At 39.6% G+C, this 22,359-nt stretch overlaps 1 long non-coding RNA gene across 1 annotated transcript; it reads right to left on the bottom strand.

Moving 5' to 3' along the window:
- Window positions 1-288: 288 nt before the first annotated feature.
- On the bottom strand, window positions 289-20,624 carry LOC116783095. Its single transcript, XR_004355464.1, has 3 exons — window positions 20,387-20,624; window positions 7,295-7,301; window positions 289-299 (listed from the first exon to the last, which is right to left on the bottom strand). It is a non-coding gene; the product is annotated as an uncharacterized LOC116783095 (long non-coding RNA).
- Window positions 20,625-22,359: the final 1,735 nt, after the last annotated feature.

The raw sequence follows: 22,359 nt of genomic DNA on the forward strand, positions 1-22,359 counted from the left end.
CGTATTCTGTTAAACTAACACTTTTAAAATACATTTTGCTTGGAAAGGGCAATTTTTGGCCTATCTGTGTGAAATACATACAAGAAATTTTAAAGGATGTATAACTGTGTCACCTCTAACAATTTTTCTGATTTGCCATTTACTTGTCTTCCATTATTAATCTTGTTCTTAGTGAGTGAGCTCTTTTATTGTAATGAATCTACCACTACCGCTACCATTTTTGAGTGTACATTTTTCAGTGCATTATGCTTTCCAAAGGCTTAGCAGGTTTGCATATCAATGCTTTTCCTTGCAGACCCCTAAGGGACTCATTTCTCCATAGTAACACTAGACCCTATAGTATAATGCCTGATTTATTTTTCTATCAACTATTGTTCTATACCTACACAGTCTTTTCTATTTCTTATTGTCTAGAGGATACAGCACTGACCCTGCCTGCTCAGTGTTCAGGGACTCATGCCTGCAAGCACTAAGGCTTTATAAGACTTATCCCTGCACCTTTACTTGTCATATCAGCAGCTTCATCTGCAGAAATACATTCTGACTGAGTAAGCCTGAGGTAGACAATGCTTAATTCCCCATTACGAAATCTTCAAGGAAGAAGAGAGAGATTCAGCTGCAGGGCATCCATCCTGTCAGCAACCTATTATCCTAACACACCATTTACTCTGTTACTGGTTTTAAGCTCACCTTATTCAGTCTGATTATCATGTTAGAGCCTTGTCCTAGATCATCGTACACAGTATATTTTTATTCAGTTGCTGTTCTGAGACTCCAGGTATTTGTCTTTCTTGTACCTGCTTATTGTACCTTCATTATGTGTGAACAAATGGATTTCAGAAGATTTCCAACACTTAAATTAGATGTTACAAGAAAATGCGAGCTAGTTTTATGGTGAGAAGGAAAAGAAAATGAAATAAAGTAAACTAAAGGAGAAAAAGCTATTAATAAAAAAATTATATAGTTTCTAGATTTTACTCTTTCATAAGTGACAGAATTGATCCATGCTTTGCATTGATATGCAGTACAGTCACATATAACAGATATCTGTGTGTTGGATCACAAAGATCACACATCATTTGCCATTTTCCAACCCACGCTTTTTATCCCCCAAGGCTTCTAACACCTTATAGTAACCTTAGCACACCAAATAAAGTGATCATAGGCCAAGCATTAATATCCAGCACACAGAAATAAGGTGAAATTAAGGGCATTAATAACCTCTAATTTATTAAACATGTCTCCTATTTTATGCAATTTTTTTCTACAGGTTTCTTGGAATATTTGTCAAAGAAATCTATTTTCCAAAACTTCATAAGGATTTTACCACATTCAGTCAAAGATGAGGGTGTTGAAAAAGTTTTTCAAAACACAGCTGAGGGTTCAAAGGAAGAAAAGGCAGAAGAAGTACATTAAAGAGAAAGTCAAAAAAATTTGGAATATTACAGTGATTTGAAAATTTCAGATTTGAATTTCTAAGGCTGGTGTTTCTGTTCAATAACTTTGTTCAGTGTTCAAGTTTATTCTTCTTAAAGTCATAGATATTATATAACTGTTTTAAGTCTGTTGTCTCCTTTTTCCCACCTGCAAAACAATATATAAAAGTATGCTAATGCTCTGACAGAGAACATATTTTCAAACCACATTTTATTTTTAAAATGATAGGATATTGAAGACAATTTAAACCAGCTAGCAGTATGAAAATAATGGCTCCAGATAATAAATTTTGTGTCATTCTGGCTCCATCTATTAATCACGTATTGAGGAGAAACTGTTCACTTGATTAAGATATATAGGTCTGGTCTCTCTTCTTCAAAGTTATAAAAGAAAGTAAAAAGAAAAATTATCACATTCTGAATTGACTTTTTAGTTTATCGTGTGACTAGTACTACTTTACAGTCTTGGAAAAATATCAATGCAAAGCTTTACACTGTTACCCAGACTTAGTCCATTGATATTCTTATGCCACCAAGGGTTAATGGTTATGTTTCACAGTGTTTGAGGAATGCACTGAGAATATCCTCATAAAGAGGTTGCATGATTAGGTCTTTAAAACCTGCAGACCTGTAATTAAGCACTGCAAATAGGTTTTATTGAGAGAGTGTCATTCTGTAGAGCAGGTATGATCCTGTATGCCCAAGTATGCCCCCGTTGCTTACCGTGAAAATGTGTTTCCTAGAAGTTAATTTCTGTAAAGCCAACAGAAACAAACACCTTGGCATGTCCTTTTTTATTTTTTTCTCTCTGTTTTTTAACTCTGCTGATCAATAATATCAAAGGATGATTAGTGTCCAGTGACTAACAAATCCCACTATGTGATTCTACATATGACGTGGTGGGAATTATTTAAGAAGGCTCAAGTAAGGAAGTAAAAAACCAAATTATTCCTGTAATTTAAAACTCAGTTACTGTGAAGTGTTGTTGCGGTAGAGTAGATTTATATTTATTTAAAAATAAATAAATGAATAAATAAATAAATTAATATTTATTTGATTAAAGACCATTGAAGATGAATGATTAAGTCATTGTCCTTATTACAAAACTCACTAAGATGAGTCAGCAGAAGTTGTCTCCAGAATGCTGTTCAAACAAAGCATCACTATTGTGTAAATGTAGTACTTACTATGAAGTATCTGGGGAGAGGTTGTGATTTTGGAACTGAATATTTGGGTTTGTATAGGATTTTTCATGGGTTTCCTAGAAGGATTAAGGAAAGGGAAAGATCAGGACTGATCAGGGAGGGGCAGGGTTTGGAAAAATGGAGGGAGAGGAATAAAATCAGACAGATATTTGTGAGATGGCAGCTAATCAGCACACTCGTCTGGCTGAGTCCTGTATGACTCGTCCTTCCTCTTCTTAAACTTTATTTCTAACTTTATTTCTATGTGAATACACTTGTTATTCTGTATGTGTATGGGGAGGTGAAGTATGCAGGTGAAGTGAGCCACTACTGAACATGAAGATATATCTAGTGATAAGAAGAGCTCTGAGAGCTGAATATTGGGCTTCACGCAGAGACTCTGAGAGTAGATGCCAGAGACATACCTGAAGGGTTTTTCTGTTGTTTATTTTTTTTTAATTTGATGTCTTTAAAAGCATGTTCAGGAATGCTTTCTGGCTCTGACGGTGTCTGACATTGAATGACACAATTCCATATTATTAAATTTTCAGTTTCTAAAAAAGGTGTTTTTATACAAACTACTTATTATTGTATGTTTCCTGGCCTACACAAACTTCAGAAACATGTTGAAATTTCTTTGGTATAGGAATAGTTGACTTGTGTCAAAATCCTACCAGGGACCATTCTAACAACTTTACAATGTAGACAATTAAGTTCTAATGCCTGGGAAAATTTCTAGCATCATTTAATTTCTGAAATATACTTAATGTTGTGCCTTAATGTTGTGTTGAGCTATTTACAACTGTTCCACCTTATAGATGCTTCTCTTTATTATTATTTGTAGCTCATGTCCCCGCGCCGCACGGAGCGGAAGCCCCTGCTGGGAGAGGGCTCCCGAGCCTCTAACCTCCTGGCTGGGACCCTCTGCGGCCGGGGGCCGTTCCTGCGGCGGCTGGGGCATGTCCCCGCGCCGCGCGCGCTCTGCGCGCGTGGTTGAGCCCTTGGCCGCAACCGTTGCATGAGAGAGGAGAAACAGAGGGAGCCTTGCCGGCAGGTACTGCACCTCCATGAAAGAGGAGAAGGAAGATTCGGAGCACACAGAGGTTTGGCGTTCCAGGTTTGGGGGGGAGGGGTTGGGGGGGGGGGATTATCGTAGTGTGTCAAGCGGGCCATGGTGGTCCGCCGACTAGCAGGAGGGAGAGTGGCACAATCCCATATGTAATGTCGCAGGTGAGTAGTGTGCCTGAAGATATGTGGAAACACAGTGGGGGTTGGATAAGGTCAGGGTGGATAGTAGGTTCTTTTAGAATAATGGGGGGCCCCGCCAGGCTGGAGCCAATAAAAGGCACCCCTGCCTGGATGGGTACTGGGGTCAGAATGTTTGCTTTGTTCGTTCTGTCTGTCTGGTTTTGGTTCTCCTGTGGCTACTGCCCAGGCTCGGCATGTTCTGGATATACTTGCTTTGCTCTGTTACATCCTGAAACGGTGGACAGGACAAAGGGTTGTCCCTGGGTACCTCCTCCAGCTTATTTACAGGTAGGTGATAATAAAGCAGGAAATGAAAGACTTGCTCAAGGTGTTCTCATAGGAACATAGTCTCTGTTCCCCTGTGTGGTTGCAAACTGTATGGTACATGCCTCCAGAAGGGTCACCCATGCCAGACAGATCAAAACCGTAGGACCAGATTTAATACATTCTTGGGTAGGATGAGCTCTTTAGCCTCCTGGCAGTCATCCTAGGAGAAGGACAACTCCAATCCCAAACCCGGGCAGATGGAGCTCGCTTAGCCCTGTAAGGCCGTCCATCTAAGAGAAGGTCACTCTAATCAAACCTACGTCCTGAGGACCTCACTGCCACCGTCCAAGCTCGCTCGGCCCTGGCAGATGAACCTCAGGATTAAAGGGTGGGTTCAGTTCCGCGCACACTGTGTCTCACCTAAAAAATCCACTGCACAGGCTTGAAGGCTTTACCCACATGCAAAAAGTCCTGTAGCGACGGGCGAGGGTCGAAACGGCAGGTGAAAGGTGCACTGGGAGCCGCAGACCCAACCCTGCATGCAGGTGGTTCAGGATATTGGTCATTTGAGACTGACCGGAGATGACAGTCTCTTGGGGCAGCACCCTGAACGACCAAGCAGCCTTTTCAAGGACAGCACTGCTTGCTCCACTCGGAGAGGGGCCTAGAAAAGGTGGCCTAAACAAAGCTCATCTCCACTTTCACCCGGTTGGTTAACCGCAGTCCAACGGGCATCTTCCTCCAATGCTGTCGCACAAAGAGCAAAAGACAAAGGCATGCACCTGCCTCCAAAGGTGTACCTAAATTAACTCTAGCATGTTGGAATATCAGAACCATGCTCGATTATGCGGGTAGCGGACGTCCTGAGCGTCGGTCTGCCCTAATTGCCCATGAGCTGGCTCGTCTCAACATCGACATCGCCGCTCTCAGCGAAGTTCACCTTCATGAAGAAGGCAGCCTCAGAGAACATGGTGCCGGTTGCACACTCTTTTGGTCAGGCAAGCCCAGAACCGAAAAACACCTCTCAGGAGTCGGCTTCATGATCAAAAACTCCATTGTCCCTAAACTCGAAAATCTGCCGACAGGTCACTCTGACTGCATTATCTCCCTACGCCTTCCGCTAAACAACAAGCAATATGTTGTCATCTTTAGTATATATGCCCCAACTCTCCAAGCTGACCCTGCTGAAAAAGATAAATTTTACACTGACCTGCGCCTCCTTACCCAAAAGGTTCCTGCAGATGATAAGATCATTATCCTTGGTGATTTCAACGCCAGAGTAGGCAAGAATTTTGAAGCCTGGAAAGGAGTATTAGGCAAGCATGATGTTGGAAACTGCAACGACAATGGTCGACTTCTGCTAGAATTCTGTGCAGAGCAACAACTCACCATCACTAATACTATCTTTCAGCAGAAAGATAGTCTGAAGACAACCTGGATGCACCCCCGTTCTAAGCATTGGCACCTCATTGATTATGTCTTAGTGCGACAGAGAGATGCCCGCGATGTCCTCCATACCCGCGTAATGCCCAGCGCAGAATGCCAAACAGACCATCAGCTTGTGCACTGTAAACTCAATTTTAAGCTCAAATTCAAACCAAAGAGGGGCAGCATCCCAAGGAGAAGACTCCAAGTTAACAATCTCCAATCAGCCACAGTAAGAGACAGTTTCCAGGCAAACCTTCAAACTAGGCTCGAAAACATTCCCACAGATTCCTCTCCTGAAACAATCTGGCCTCATATTAAAAACAGCATCCTGCATTCCTCTGAAGAATCCTTAGGGTTCTCCCTCAAGAAGAACAAGGACTGGTTTGACGAAAACAACCAAGAAATCCAAGACTTGTTGAGGAAGAAGAGAACCGCCCACCAAGCACACCTTGCACTACCATCCTGTCACGCAAGAAAAACAGCCTTTCGTCTCGCATGCAGCAAGCTCCAGCAGAAACTCCGTGACATCCAGAACAACTGGTGGATCGTTCTAGCTGAAAAAACTCAATTATGCGCAGATACAGGTGATCACAAAGGTTTCTATGAGGCCTTGAAAACAGCATACGGACCTACATACCAGGTCCAAAGCCCTCTACTCAGCGCTGATGGTCAAACCCTTCTAACAGATAAAACCTCCATTCTGAATCGATGGTCTGAACACTTTCAGACTCTTTTCAGTACCAGCCGTGTAGTCCAAGATTCAGCAATTCAGTCCATCACACAACAACCAGTAAAATATGAATTGGATACTGCCCCCACTTTAGAAGAAACCCTCAAGGTCATACAGCAGGTAAAAATCGGCAAGGCAGCTGGGGTTGATGGAATTCCACCTGAAGTCTGGAAACATGGGGGCCTTGCACTCCACACCAAATTTCACGAGTTTGTGGTGCGCTGCTGGGAGCTCGGTGAACTACCATCAGACCTTCGTGATGCTGTCATCATCACTTTGTATAACAAGAAAGATACTAAATCAGATTGCTCAAACTATCGTGGTATTACTCTGCTCTCCATTGCTGGCAAAATCCTGGCAAGAATACTCTTGAACAGACTAATACCCACTATAGCAGAAGGAATTCTACCTGAAAGTCAATGTGGTTTCAGAACCAACAGGAGCACCACAGACATGGTATTTGTCCTCAGACAACTGCAAGAGAAGTGTAGGGAACAGAACAAAGGTCTCTATGTAACCTTTGTCGACCTCACCAAGGCTTTTGATACTGTGAGCAGAAAAGGTCTGTGGCAGATTTTGGAACGTTTAGGCTGTCCCCCCAAGTTCCTTAAAATGATCATCTCACTCCATGAGGATCAGCACGGCCAAGTCAGATATGGCAATGCACTTTCTGAGCCCTTTTTAATTAAGAATGGTGTGAAACAAGGTTGCGTTCTCGCTCCTACCCTATTCACCGTCTTCTTTAGCATGATGCTCCAAAGGGCCACAGCAGACCTCGATGATCAGGACGGCATCTACATTCGATACCGTACTGATGGAAGTCTATTCAATCTAAGGCGACTGAAGGCCCACACCAAGACCTTAAACCATCTTGTCCGGGAGCTGCTTTATGCTGATGATGCTGCCCTTGTTGCCCACACAGAAGCAGCTCTGCAGCGTTTAACATCCTGCTTTGCAGATGCTGCTGAGCTCTTTGGGCTGGAAGTCAGCTTAAAGAAGACAGAGGTCCTCCATCAACCTGCACCTCAGGAAGTCTTCCATCATCCCCACATCACCATTGGCCAATCAGAGCTCAAATCAGTCCAACAGTTTAATTACCTTGGTAGCCTCATCTCCTCAGATGGTAAGATCGACGGAGAGATAGACAACAGGTTAGCTAAGGCATATAATGCTTTTGGAAATCTCCACAAGAGAGTATGGCGTAATAAACACTTAAAGAAAAGCACCAAGATCAGTGTTTACAAAGCCATAGTCTTGTCTACTCTCCTATACGGCTCGGAATCATGGGTCATCTATCGCCACCACCTGCGTCTCCTAGAACGCTTCCATCAGCGCTGCCTCCGTACAATCCTTAACATCCACTGGTCAGATTTTGTGACCAATACATCTGTACTAGAGCAAGCAGCTGTCACTAGTATTGAGGCCATGTTACTGAGAACGCAGCTGCGATGGGCAGGGTACGTCTCAAGGATGAAGGACCACCGCCTCCCTAAGATCCTGCTCTATGGTGAACTTGCCACTGGCTGCCGCATGAGAGGAGCCCCGAAGAAAAGATTCAAGGACTCCCTGAAACAACATCTCAGCCTTGGCCATATTGATCACCATAACTGGTCTACTCTGGCCTCCAATCGGGAGGCCTGGAGACACACTATCTATAACGCAGCTGTCTCCTTTGAGAACTCACGCAGGATCACTCTCGAGGAAAAAAGGCAACGCAGAAAGAACCGTATCTTGCAAAATACACCATCTAAGGAGTCTTTCTGCTGCGCCTTTTGCAATCGGATATGTCTATCACGTATTGGCCTCATAAGCCACCAGCGTGCCTGCAGCAAATGTGGATAGTGCCTTCCCAAATCTTCGTTCGCAAAGCCTAGCCATGAATGATTTGTAGCTCATATTACTTTTAAAATTTTAATTATTCCTTTTTTCTCTTTTATTTTCTTTTTTAAATCAGACAATTTAACTGTTATATATTCAAAATATAAACTTTTTACTTCCAGAAAATCTAAAAACCAAAATACAATTAATGAGTTAAAATATTTCAACATATTTTAAAATGTAGTATTCATTTGTCAGAATATAAATCAGATAAATTGACATGAGATAGACTCCTGAAGCCATCACTCCTGTATTTCTTAATTTGCTAAAATAGGCAGTATTTAGTAAATACTTCCATAGGTATTCATATTAATTTAATACACAGATGTGAAAAAAATACATTTTTAAAATACTTATCCTTCTATTTGTGACTAAGATTGCTTTAATAATACCTATCAGAAGAGAGCAAGTAGTAACATTCAGAGGATGACACAGCAAACCTTAAAGAGCAACCCACCTTAAAATAATGGTCTTTAAAAACAATTTAACTGTTATTCTAATATATTGTATAATTACTGTTATTCTAATATATTTTGTCAGTGAACTGTGTGTCTGAATGGGAGTTTCACTAATGTTTCACAGTTGGTACATCCATCCAGTAAATGTTCAGAAGAAAAGGCTGTTTTTTAAGATCGAACAAGAACCTACTCTTTGTCAAAATAACCAAAGGACTAACTCACCTTTCCCCAGAGCATAATAGCTAGATTTCTATCTCATATAATAGAATCCTATTCACAAAGGTATAGGGTACCTCAGATGAAGGAACTTTATCCCTCCTTTTAAAGCTAGCCTCTTACACAGGCAAGAAAGTTAGTGTGTAAGGGTGAACTGAGACCAAGTAAAAGGAAACTCGTGACCATTCGGGTGCAGCATAAGGTTCAGGAAGTTTCTTGACTACTAACTGACAACAGTGTGGAGATTGTACCATTGAAATTATCATCCTATACCATTTTTGTTCCACACATTCTCCCCACAACATTGTTCCCGCCTACTGTCAGAGGATGAGGAGCAGTGGTTTAGCTGGTGGGACCCAGTGTATAGTTTTCCTCTTAAAATAACTTTAAGTTGTTTATGTGAGAGAGGAGAAAGTTGTAGTTCTTAAGTAGTTCTCTGGGTATCTTCAGTTTATTTCCAAGAACAGTGGGACTGTAAAATGTGCATCTGTTTCTTGAGACTAAAGTAGTTCAAACTGGGCACCTAGAGACATCCGTACTTTAAAACATTTACTATTGATTTTAGATATCTTCTGGAATTAGAGATTCAGAAGACAGGAATTGAATCATTACATGAAACCACCCTTGAGGCTTTCTGATCCACAGTTTTAGCTAAAGTTTGAATTCTTTTACCCTTGTGTACATTTCAGCTCAAACTTTTACACAAGTCTGGGCAAAATTTCAGTTCCCTGAGAGACAAAATAAGGTGCAGGCTGTCCTACTGACAGAGTGGTTCAAATGACATTTAAAATACTGGATTCAAACTTGAATGTAGCACAGAAGTATGTAACTGTACTAGTTTGGATGAACTGAATATACTTTGCTCAGATAAAGTGTGCTCTAAAGTATATATGAGCATTTTAGTGCCATTTGCATACAAGAGAGAGAAATGAGAAACTGTCCTTCACAAGCCTGTCTTTAGACAAATGCAGCAAATCTTACACCAAGGTGGTGAAAAAAAAAAGAGAGAGAAAAAAGAAAGAAAATGTCTGTGGTAGTTCAGGCTAGCTGAGGATGTCCTGCAACTTACAAAATTTAGACTGGAGCTCATGACAAGGAAACAGAGACAAACAGATTTGATGACTAAGAAAAAAACCACCACTCCCGGCAAGGACCTTGGGATGCTGACTGACACCCTACCATCTCCTTACTTGAGGAAAGCTGGTGCTACTAACCTTATCAGAGGTCTGAGAGAGAATTATAGCTACAGCCCTAGATCCAACATAGACCCAGCTACCAAGAGTCTAAGAATGGTAGGGTTGTGTGAATCATGTGGAGGTCACGTGGTGCTGATTTTATTTGCTCTGGACTCCTGCAGCTACAACTGTCCCCCTCCCAGATGGGGCTTCCAGTGTGCCAGCCATTCTGGGGCTGGATTAGGTGTTCCATGAGGGTGTGGTGTGGGGTTTCAGGGTTGCCAATGGGTAATAGTGATTCTGGGGCTTGGTTAGGGGATCCAGGGAGTGTGGTGTGGAACAGTGCTCCCGGTGTGCCAGTGACTGAGAGCTGCACCAGTAGTTCAAGGAGGCTGAGTATGGGGGGGCGGGGCACAAAGCACAATCCTACTTTGGCAGAACTGGATCTGCTCCCTCCCCCCCAAGTCCTTTCAAGCCACTAATAACTTTTTAATAACTTTTTTTCAGTTCTTACATGCCTGTTATGCAGTGACTACATATACTTGCTAGACCTCTTGCCATACATAATATTCACAGGTCTAAACTAAAATAAACTATGAGTCTAATATCTGAAAAAAATCACAACTCTTGCAAGCCTAAAACTTCCTTGACCAAGACAAGCCCAGAAAGGTCCAAGACATTGCACTGTTAGGTCAACCCAAAGCTTCTCCACTTTGTGTAATGTCAAAACCAGATTGGGTTGGAATGGATTGGGTTGAAAGGGGTCTTAAAGATCATCGAGTTCTAAAGGTGTCCTGCTGTGGGCAAGGACACCTTCCACTAAACCAGACTGCTCAAAGCCCCATCCGACCTGGCCTTGAACACTTACAGGGGTGGGGCATCCACAACTTATATTAGGGAAAAGGTCCTTTAATTAGGAAAAAAAATTGCAATGATGATGAGAAAGTTACATTACCATAGGAGGAAATGATAGCATAATTTAAGAGTTAGATGATATTTTTTTCCCTTACAGTTTTGAAGACACAGCAAGATTCACTGATGATAGCAAGGTTAAATACACTGGCTTATCAGCTGCCAACCAACTGGCTTATCAGCTCATTTAGCCAAGTCATATTCACAGTTGTATAGATGCTCACTCTTTAAAAAAAACTCAAAAATCTTTGGGCATTGAGATAACTTATCTTCAAAGCAAAAATATTTATAACACAGTCTTGTCATTTTGTGTCAGATTGGCTGCTATAGTGAAAACAATACAAGAAGAATCTTTGGTTTAAATGGGTCTGGAAAAGACAGAAGACATATACCTGTTTTCAGCTTTATATACTTTTTTCTGGGCAGCAGTCTTTCTCCTATAGTCTATTTAATGTCAAATAAAGGAATGGTAAATTTCCTGGATATTGGAAAATATTTTGATTAGGTCAAAAATGTTGCAAATGGAGTGAGGATTATATGCTAACACTGGATGTAGAAAGTGATTCAGTCACTGATGAGTAACAGAAGTAATGTTAGACTAAGAATTAATAAATTCACTGGACATAGGAAAACCGTGGAGGTAACTCCAAGGTTAAAGCTAGGAAGAAGTACATACATAACGTCCAGACAAAATATTACTTGTCTCTGTTGTTGACACTGATAGTGTAAAGCCATTTCACACTATGCTAAGGTGTTAAAAATTTTACAGAGTTTTTTGTATCATTCCTTTGGGTATAAAGGTATCTCATCAAATGATACTTTTGTTATTAGTAATGAAAGTTAGATGTTTTTCTCTTTGTTCTCACAGTGATGTTGCACACACTCTCAAAAGGTAAATAAGACTTTGTTGGAAAGGGTAACCCACAAAACTGACTTCTTCTTTGTCCCTTCTTTGTATGGCCTAGGAACTGATGCTATGCACAAAAAATACACATTCAGATTATGAGGCAGTGTTTGGTCTTCAGTGAACAGCAATCTGCTGCATTTTGATGGCAGATTTTTCTGTGAATTATTCATGTAGGTCATAGACTCACAGAACAATGTAGCTTGGAAGAGACCTCCAGAGGAAATCTTGTCTGGGCTTCTCCTCAGATCAAGATACTTTGAATCTCTCCAGTGTTGGAGATTACATAGGCAGCCTGCTCCAATGCTTGACCATCTTCATGACAAAATTTGACTTCCTTATGCTGAGTTCAAATGAGTCATATTGCAGCTCATACCATAATTCCCTGCCTGGCCCCCTTCCTGCTCTACAGCTGTGAAAGTACCTGGCTTTGTCTTTTACTCTGCCATTTAGACAGCAGTGTCTCCTTAGCTCAGTCTTCTAACACTGAATAGGCCCAGCTATCTCAGCTTCTCCTCGTATGCCATGTTTTCCAGCTTCTTGAGTGTCTGGATGGGCTTTACAGGACCTGCTCCAGTACATGCAGTCCTTCTGATATATGGACACCCAGAATCCCATGAATGAGTGTTTTCAGCTGTTGTCTTTACCCCAAAATTATAGATTCATTAAATGACTTGGGTTGGAAGGGAGCTGAAGGATTATCTGGCTCCCAACTCCCTACGATAGGCAGGGACACCTTCCACTAGGACCAAGTGGCTCAGAGCTCTGTCCAACCAGCCTGGACTTGGACACTTGCAGGGATGGGCCATCCACAACTTCTCTGGGCAACCTGTTCCAGTATCTCACCACTCTCACAGTAAAGAATTTCTCCCTAACATCTAATCTAAACCTACCCTCTTTCAGTTTAGAGCCATTACCTCTTGTCCTGTTACTACATGTTCTTGTAAATAATCTCTCTCCATGTTTCTTGTAGGCTCCTTTCAGGTACTGGGGGTGTGATGTTCATTGTAAATTATCATCAGGCTGAAAAAAGTCACCGCCCTACATGTCAGGGAATTCTTATATTTTACCAACTTGTTAACTCTGGCAACCAGCCCACTGCTTAGACTCAAAAGGTGTTAGCTAACAAGCCCTTAAATTTTTACAATATCATTTTTTTACAATAAAATTCACACAAGAGTGGCAGCTAGCAAGTCCTTAATTTTGTACAGTGCTCTTCAATAAGTTTTCAACTCCCAAACCAAACTTCTTGAAAGGTTCTGACTCCTAAGTCACAGCACACAATCAAAACTGCTGGCACACAAGCCACAGCACACCACCATACAAAGGTGCTGACTTAAAAGCAACAACACCACTACTCAGAGGTTGTAGCTAGCAAGCCACAACACACCATTACACAAAGGTGGCAAACAAGCCACACCACCACTTCTTAAAAGTGCTGGCTTGCAAGCCACAAACACCTCCACAAGCTTCCCACTCCCACTACAAAGTTCAATACAGAGTATGGGGTAGGGTATGATAGCCCTACTTTGCTCAGGCAAAGCAAGGGTAGAAAAAGAATATCACCGCTTTGGTCTTGATATGAGGATGGTCTGGAGCTGGAGTTGCAAGACAAAGAAAGCAAAAGAGAAATTGAGGAGAAAGAGAAACCAGAGAAAAGAGAGGGAAGGGGCCAGATCTACTTCCTTTCATAGTTCACCTGGTGAACACCTCTTACGTAAACTAGACTTTTTGTGCTATTTTGTTCACATGTGCCCAGGCAGGAAGCGACTGAGCATGAGTCTCAAGGTGAAGCAGGAAGCTGGATCAGAGCAGTGCTGCCTCATCACCACAGGACCCTCTCCTCTGATCACCTTTCCTGTCATAACAGTCAGAATGTTTGAGACAAAACATGCCTAGGTCTGGTCCTCTACAGAAGGCTGCAATTAGGTCACCCCAAAGCCTTCTCTTTTCCAGGCTGAACAATCCCAGTTCTCCCAACCTTTCCTCACAGGAGAAGTGATTCAACCTTCTAATCATCTTGATGTCCTTCTTCTATACTCGCTCCAACACATCCATATCCTTGTTGTGCTGGGGACCCCAGGTCTGGTTGCTGTTATTTGCCCACCAGGATGACAAGGACTTTTTCTGGAACAGACTTTGTATTTACCTTTATTGAATTTGATTAAGTTTTTTCAGACCATTTTTCCAGCCTATTGAGGTCCCTTCACACAGCAGCCCTCCTGTTCAGTGTGCCAATCTCTCCTTCCAATTTTGTATCTTCCATAAATTCATGGATGGTGTACTCTATCCACTCTATTGCGTCATTCAGATAATTAATAAACATATAAACTGTATTGGCCTCAGCATAGATCCTTGAGGGACACCACTACTAACTACCTGCTGGACTTTGTGCTACTGATCACTACTATTTCAGCCTGTCAGTCCAGTTTTTTGCTCACCTTATCATGTACTTATCCAGTCCATATCTTGTCAATTTGGCTTTAGGGTGTATGTGTCAAAGACCTTCCTAAATACAATTAAGTGGCCCAAGAGCACTTTGTGTACAACCTTTCCCATAAAGATAAGCAGTTAAATTTTTAGGTTAAAGTTAGATAAAACTAAACTACCAGAGGAATCATGGCAGTTATTGTTCTTTAAGAACAGCTACATGTAATGATAGGTAATGATCAGCAAATCCAAATGGAAATAGTTTTCAGAACTGATTGAAAGATCAGGGAAAGATAGATTTGGCACACAACTAAGGTTTCTTCCTGGCACATATGCAGTCTAAAAAATGATGGTAAAAGGATTCCTCTCATTCTTATACAAATACAAGACTTTGCTATCAGAAGGTGCCGTGCCGGTGCACAAGTCTCAAGTATTCATCCTTACCTGTTAAAAAATATTCTTTTATGTGTCTAAACTTTTCAGGAGAGACTAATCATAATGGACAACAAGAATTTAACAATTTTCATAATTCAGCAGTTCCTGGAGAGGTAACTTGGGTATATTAGATCTCCTTGTGTAAGAACAAAGAACATAAGAAGTATTTACGGCGCACAGAGGTGTAAGGAATTCAAAACTTGTCTTTTATTTCATCAGGAGATTCAGCAGTTTTCTTATAAATGTGTATTTAACCAGGAATTCAATGAAGACTTTTCTCTGTAGAAGCTGAGAAAGCATTTGTGATCCAAACTAAATAAATAAACAAATAATCTGTCTCCCATCGCCTTTTTGATTTAAGTCTCACCCTAGGAAAGATAACCAAAATTAAAAAAAATTGCAGTTGTAACTAAACATCTATCAAAAAAGTGAGAAAATAGTGGGAAATAGTGTAAAATTGAGACATAATTATCACATGATCATATCCTTTATTGAAAATTTTATTTTCAATAAAATTACCTAATAATTCTTACTGCCCTTTCTCAGCAAACATAGAATCTTTATCTTTGCCTGATCAGAAAATTATTGCTGCGTATTCATCCAGTGATGCCAACAGAGTCTTCTAATCATTGCAGAAAGGAACAAACAAATGACAAAGATTCATTGATAACAGTTACATGGGTTCTCTTTTCACTTATATTTCTTAGAAGTATGCTATAGGGAAGGACGGAGTAAGAAGCCTTATGAATATTTATTGTAGTCCAGGGGAAATAAATTATGTTAGGTCTGAGATGCTGCCAACTAAAAAAATGTAAAATAGTGCCATGGAAGTTAAGGGAAATTCTAGGCCTTAGGTATAATTTCACAGAGAGCATCTGGAGAACCCTCTTTTCCTGTTCTGTTCCAAAAGAATCAATTCTTTGGGACAAAGTCAGAAGGGGATTAATGCTGCTGCTTGTCTGAGGAAGACACCCTAGGGAAGAGGGAACTCTTGGGTATTTGGTGTTTCCTGCTGATTCCCTTGCTGCTGTACAAGTTATAACCTAGTGCTTCATAAAACCCGTATAAGGATTGGCACTTTTTTCATATTTGCCAAGTATGACTAATAAAGCAAGGCATTTACATGTACTTAGCCCACAGGGGTTCGAGGGTTGATCCCTTATAAAGATATCTGGTCCTCAAGTGTAAAGAAAATTATTCTAGCAGGAACAAGCAATTTCCCCTCAAGGTGAAACAAAGAATAGGACTAGAAAGAGATTTAAGAGTAAAGAAAACAATTCTGTATTGAGTCTGGTCCTGCGAAATAGGATGATATTTAAAGGCTGTTCGTCTCTTGAAAGCTTGATTGTTTCTCTTCCAGGAATATGATTTGGTATGATTATAAATGTCCTGTATTCCTATACATAGTTCTCTTTCTTTAAAACATACTGATAGCAATCATATGAAATTAGTAGGAGGATGGTTGAAGGGGTTAATTGTACATAAAACTATAATTTTTAAATTAGTTGTTATCAACCATTTGAACATCAAAGTAAGAGGTTCTTTAAAGTAACAAAATTTTCTGGATGTATTAGCAATTAATAAGGGTATGTAAAAGATGTCATTCAGATCCATCTCCAAAAGTCATGTTACAGTTGCATTCTAATTAGTGCATTACTAAGTATGCAGCAACTGGGATCCTCAAAATAGGTGTTAAACTGTTATCTATAGCATAAGAATGACTTCTGACCATCAGGGAAAGAGAGAAAAAAATCTTACAAAGTCAGTTGTCCAAGATTAGAATTTTTATGTATTTCCAGGTCTGAAATATCAATATAAGAGTAAAAGTGTTTGGGAAAATTTGTATTATTTGGGATTATGGATGTTTCTAACTTGCAAATGAGCACCTATCTTTACCTGAAGATATTTGCAGTGCCAAAACCAGGTTTTTGGACATTTAATCATGCTAAAAAGATTGATTTATCAGGTATGATATAAGCCTGACTAATTCAATTGAATTCTGTGATGCAGTGTCAACCTTGTTTATTATATAATATTTCAGTGATTAGGATACTCATCCCAAAAGCAATCAAATTCATGGAACTTCCCTCATTCTAATTTGATTTGAAATAGCAGTTTCAGCATTCTACAAATGTTTATTAAATACTCACCTTCTGACTCTTATAAAATAATACATATTCCATCCCTGACCTGAACTGTGGGCCACCGTGTAGCCACTGCAAACTTTGAAAAAGACTATTAAATGCCAGAATGAGCCTCAATAGAGCTGCAATAAAATGTACAGGCTTCCAGTAAGAGAGGATGGAAGCATCAGGACATTCCTTGATGGTTTTAATCAATCACTTTGTATTATCAAGAAAAAAACCACCGAACTTACCACTACCAGACACAGTGACCTAAATCCAAAACTACAGAGTCAGTCATCCATGTTGTGGTCTTCTGTACTGGATCTGTGGTGATGTACGTGTGTTGATGTACTGATCCGTACATGTGGTGTCCAACTCAGTTTGAACTAGATGAGAGGGAAAAACAATAAATATATTTTCGGAAGATCATATAGGTGCCTTGTAAGCCAAGAAGTCTTGTTTTGACCTTACATGAGCTGTAATTCAGCAGGGTAATTAAGTGACTGCTTAGTTTAATCACGAGTATTGTTATATTATGTTATTGTCATGCATGAAAGCGTTCACTTGTTTAGAAATAGGTACATGATACTCTTGCTGAATCAAGTCTTCATCTGACTAGCTCATTTGTATGCATTTCAATTAAATAAGTTCTTGTTTTCTGGCTATTTTTCGATAGATGACTTTAAAATATCTTCATTACTTTCTAATTACCAAAACTGTTGTCAGGTTTTTACCTCTTACTGACAAGTTGATTTAAAGTAATTCAGTTATTTAAAACCTTCATTAATTTCATCCTTTTCCCATTTATTAATTGGACTAATCATTGTACTATTTTCCAATGAATATCTGTTGTAGCCCATCTGATTTTCTCTAACCCTCTGACTATAATAATTCACTTACCAGTTTGGCTGCTTTTCTCTTTCTGAGGCGTCAGTTTATTTCTGTACAGGTATTCTTGTCTTAGAGTGTCACTTAATTTTAACTCTTAAGTCCTCAGATAGTATGTTTTCAACTCCTGCTATCTGGTAAATTCTCCCACTTTTAATATGTCTATCTACCAGAGGATTGAATAGAAGATGAGTTGGCTGGAGTTGACTGGAACTGGCTGTGTCACAGTGGCAACCCCCATTGCCAGCACCTGGGCACCTGCACTCAAGACAACTGCTTTCTATTTTCAAAGGCTTACTCAGTTTTCTGTTTAGTTGCACCGTGGAAGAAATGGGACTAAGGTCAACACAAAGGTCAGACCTCATTCGTGGTGATATGTCTCAAATACTCACAACAATAGCTAACGACACTGGGAAATAATGTTTAAAAATAACTGTTTGGCTATCAGGTTTAGATGAGTTGAATTTGTACCGTGGAACATAAGCAAGTGAAATAATGAAATACAGTCAGAATAAAATGCTCTAGGGTACATACTTAGAGATGCCAGCAGAAAAAAGTACTTGACAGAAAAGTTCTGTTTTCCTCAGCCTTCAATAATATTTTTTCTCTTCCTCTTTTTTCTCTTTACCCAGTGTCAAAGATAACACTCCTGCCAAATCTAACAGTTGCCTATTTGGATTGCAGTTTCTGACAGCAGACAACCCATTTCAAAATCATCACCGTATCTGACAATTTCTGTATCAGGGAAAGGTAGTACATGAAAATATAACAGGACTTCAGGACTCTTAACTCTTTTGAGTAAATCTCTGAATATATACATTAAAATATGGGTACAACAAACTATATGAATCTTTATTCACTATACATTTCCATTAAAAGCTTTAATGTGAATTGAATTTATTTTGATATCTTTTCAGATCTCCACAGAAATAAGGGAATTGATGGAAATACATAATGGGAATACTATAAGTCAGTCAGCACTTAGTGTTTTGCCCCAGAATTATCTGTGTTGCTGATCTGGTTATGTGTCACTGAAGCTGGAGGTTTAACCACTGCCTTCATTTTTCTGGCTTCCAGGCCGCACATACAAGTGGGTACAGGTTGTTAAAATGATCATGAGAAAAGTCTTTTCTGAAAGACTGTCTGAGTTAAGTGAAGAATGAGCATGGAATTCATCAGTTGGTTTAATTTTGGGGGGTTCGGGGAAGCAGTGTTTACTGCTTTTACCTTGCTAGCAAGCAAGTAACTTCTTTATTTCTAATTTTACTGAGAACTACTGTGATTCTGAACTACAGAGGGTCACTCAGGTAAAAGAAAAAGGTGTGTGTGTGGAAACAAATTCTAAAGCAGAATGAGCTATTTAAGGATATTGAATCCAGATTCTGTTTTATTTAAATTCATTATTACCTTATTTCCTAAGTTGTCTCCTGGATTTTTATGGCTAAATCATAAATTATGGCATTACTCAGTTGAAATGAAGATGATAAAATGAGCTTATAGTAATCTCTATAAAAGCTTACCATATAAGCAAATCCTTCCTATTTTTTTAGATTAAATGTGAAGGTAATATATTTTCTTCTTTGCTAGAGAGAAATTTGCTTCCTTATTTTAAGTATGAACATTTTTGTGAATATTGTGAATTAACATGTGTCTGCTGGATAGCATGTGGACCATGAGAAGCCCATTAGGTTGTTGCCAAATGGTGTGATACAACATTATAAGATTTATGTCTGGGGCAGTACTCAACAGAGACATAAAATGTATTTCCTGTCTCAGGACTATTTCTACCTCAAATTAATTTCCTTTTCTTTTTTTAATGAGTCAAAATGTTATTTAAAAATCTTACACTAAAATTACGTTGGAAAGTAACATTGTTTACTTGCCAGTGCATTTCCTGAAAGGAAGCAAAAATATCTATTTCTCTCTTACCTCTTTAATTATCAAGTTCCAGTGAAATCATTTGCCATGTTGATATGTGTTTGTTTTTATTCCCAAGGGAAAATATATCTTTCAGAAATTATTAAGAAATACTATTGTTTTCAGAAGCCAACATTATGTCTGATTTTGAATCATATGTGTCATATTTTGATGCATCTTGTCAGGTTTAATCAATCAAGTTGATGCATGTGAGACTGATCCAATTTCACATGATCAGAATTTCTTCATTTGATGTACCATCATGTGACATTGAAGGTCAAACTGCAAATAATAACAAACAGACATAAACTTTGCACTGTATTAAAACATTTTAGGAGAACAGAACTAACTTTCTAAAGCCTGGTAAGATATTTGTGTTTAGATTTGGAATACTTGCCTTTTAACTATGGTATTTTTGTGGTCAAATCAGATTTTCTGGCACTATGAATTCAACCAATAGTGTAACTCAACACAGAGATGGAATCTCAAGACTCTAAGACAATTTGGTTTGGGTTGATAATTCATTTGTAAAGACTGATGGAGCAAACATGGAGAATGAGAAGGTGTTCATTCTTTTGTTTGTGAAGGCTAGGTAGATAAAGTACTGAAGTGTATATCACAAACTATTATTACTCCAAAAATAATCTCTGTCATTACATATATGTTTTTATGAAAAAGGGGTGGAATAAGAGACAGAAAACTGATTTCTTCTGATTTCTACAAATAAACCCCAGCCAAACAAAAAAGCTCCAACTACTCATGTGTAACAGACAGATAACATACAAATGCCAAAAGTTATGTTTCGCCATTGTTTCTGCCTGCCAAAAGCTTCCTACCAAAACTTCTGTGTCAGTTTTCCACCAGAAGTTCTCACCAAAGTTTCCCACTGGAGTTTTCCTGCCAAAAGATCCTGGTATTGTCCATCCTTATCATATCTCTACGAACATCTGAACAAGGCTACCTGCCAAAACACCACAGACTACCTCCTTTGAACACTATAAAAGCTGAAGAGAAATTTGGGAAGATCAGGGAAAGAGGGAAAGACAATTGGCTTTACCAGCTAAGAGTTTCTCCCCGCCTCGCCCTCACCTTTTTTCTCCTGCCACCGAAAGCTGCCTGCCTGTCATTAGAGACTGAACCTCTGCCGTCTGGAATTGGACCGGGACCCTCCGTGCTACCTACGTGAGTTTTTCCCCCCTGACCATATACCGAGATCCTCGCCCGGCCTGGGGGCGCCCGATGTGAAGTGTGAGCTGCGGAGAAGCTCACATTCTGGCTGCATTCCAGACCCCCTGCAGCGAAAGAGATAACATCACACCGAAAAGCGAAAAGTGGCGGAGCCAGATGGAAAAAAAAGGGGGGCGAAAGCTGCTTCTTTCTCTCCCTCTCCCCCCCCACTCCACAAGTCGGCTCGGGCGAATAGGTAGTTCTTGGTGGTAATCTTTTTCTATGCTTCTCAAAAGTAATCTTAGCATTTTCTAACCTTTTCTTATTTTTTCCTCTTTCTCTGCATCTTTTAGCAATTAATAAAAACAGTTTTGGTCTCAGCAGATAACTTGTATGAGTTTTAATTTTGCTTAAGGGAACATTCGAATATAAAAATTCTTTCTGCAATATTTTAGCAGATTGTAACATCATGGAGAACAGATAAGGATGGATATTTATTTATGAATCTACCTAGCTCACATCTGATTTGTGGAAAAGCAAACAAACAAGCAAGAAAGGAAACAAAAAGAAAAAAAAACCCAAAACACTTAAATACCCTTCTTGACGGGATTATAGCAGATTTTGCTTCATATTTATGTGAATTCACTTGAATTCCTGTGAATGATTTCCTGTGAATGAATTTACAATCAGTATCCTCCATCTGTAACAAAATCTACTTCACTTCCAAGTGTGACATGTACTGAGCTAGAACTTTTATTGTAAAAAGTTTCTGGAATACTCAGTATCTCAAAGTCTTGCTGAATATACTTTACTGATATACTTTCATAAAGTTCTTTATCAGAGGAATCCAGAGATGTTGCTCAAACTTACCCTGCACTTCTAAGAAATCTGGACACTTTTACTTGAACTATCCCTCACTGAGCTACCTTGTCTTTTACATATTTAGATTGTGACAGAAATACAGTAATTGGGAAATAAGAAATTTTTCAATCGAAAATGAGTCCAGGCCTAAAATAATTGTCTGGTGCCCTAAGATGTTGCAGCAGGTAATAACTGCAGTCTGTGAAGGATCCACACCAGATGAGATGGATATTCTGAAGAAACTGCACCCATTGGGGAGCACATGCCAGAAAAGGGAAAGTGTGAGAAGGAAGAAGTAGCAGAGAAATCCCCACAATTACTGACCATAACACCACATGTTTAACCTTCACTGTTTACAGAGGATAGAGGGTAGAGAAGTTCAGAGTGAAGGAGTGAAGCTGACCGTGGAAAAGCAGGGGGAGGAAAGCTCTTTAGTCTCTGTCTCTCACTATCTAAATTAAAAATTAAATTTTATTTTTATTGGAAGTAAATAAAGTCATTTCTTACAAGTTCAGTCTATGTTGCCTCTGATGGTAACTGGTAAATAATGATCCTGTTTTTATCTTGAACCATGAGCTTTTTCTCTCCCATACCTCTGAAGAGGTAAAGTGAGTGAGTAGCCAGGTGGCTGTTTGGCTGTTCACTAAAGTTAACTCACAGATACACAAAGCTTTTTTTTGTTAACATATGACAACAGAA

This window comes from Chiroxiphia lanceolata, chromosome 2 (genome assembly GCF_009829145.1).
Source record: "Chiroxiphia lanceolata isolate bChiLan1 chromosome 2, bChiLan1.pri, whole genome shotgun sequence".
NCBI lineage: Eukaryota > Metazoa > Chordata > Aves > Passeriformes > Pipridae > Chiroxiphia > Chiroxiphia lanceolata.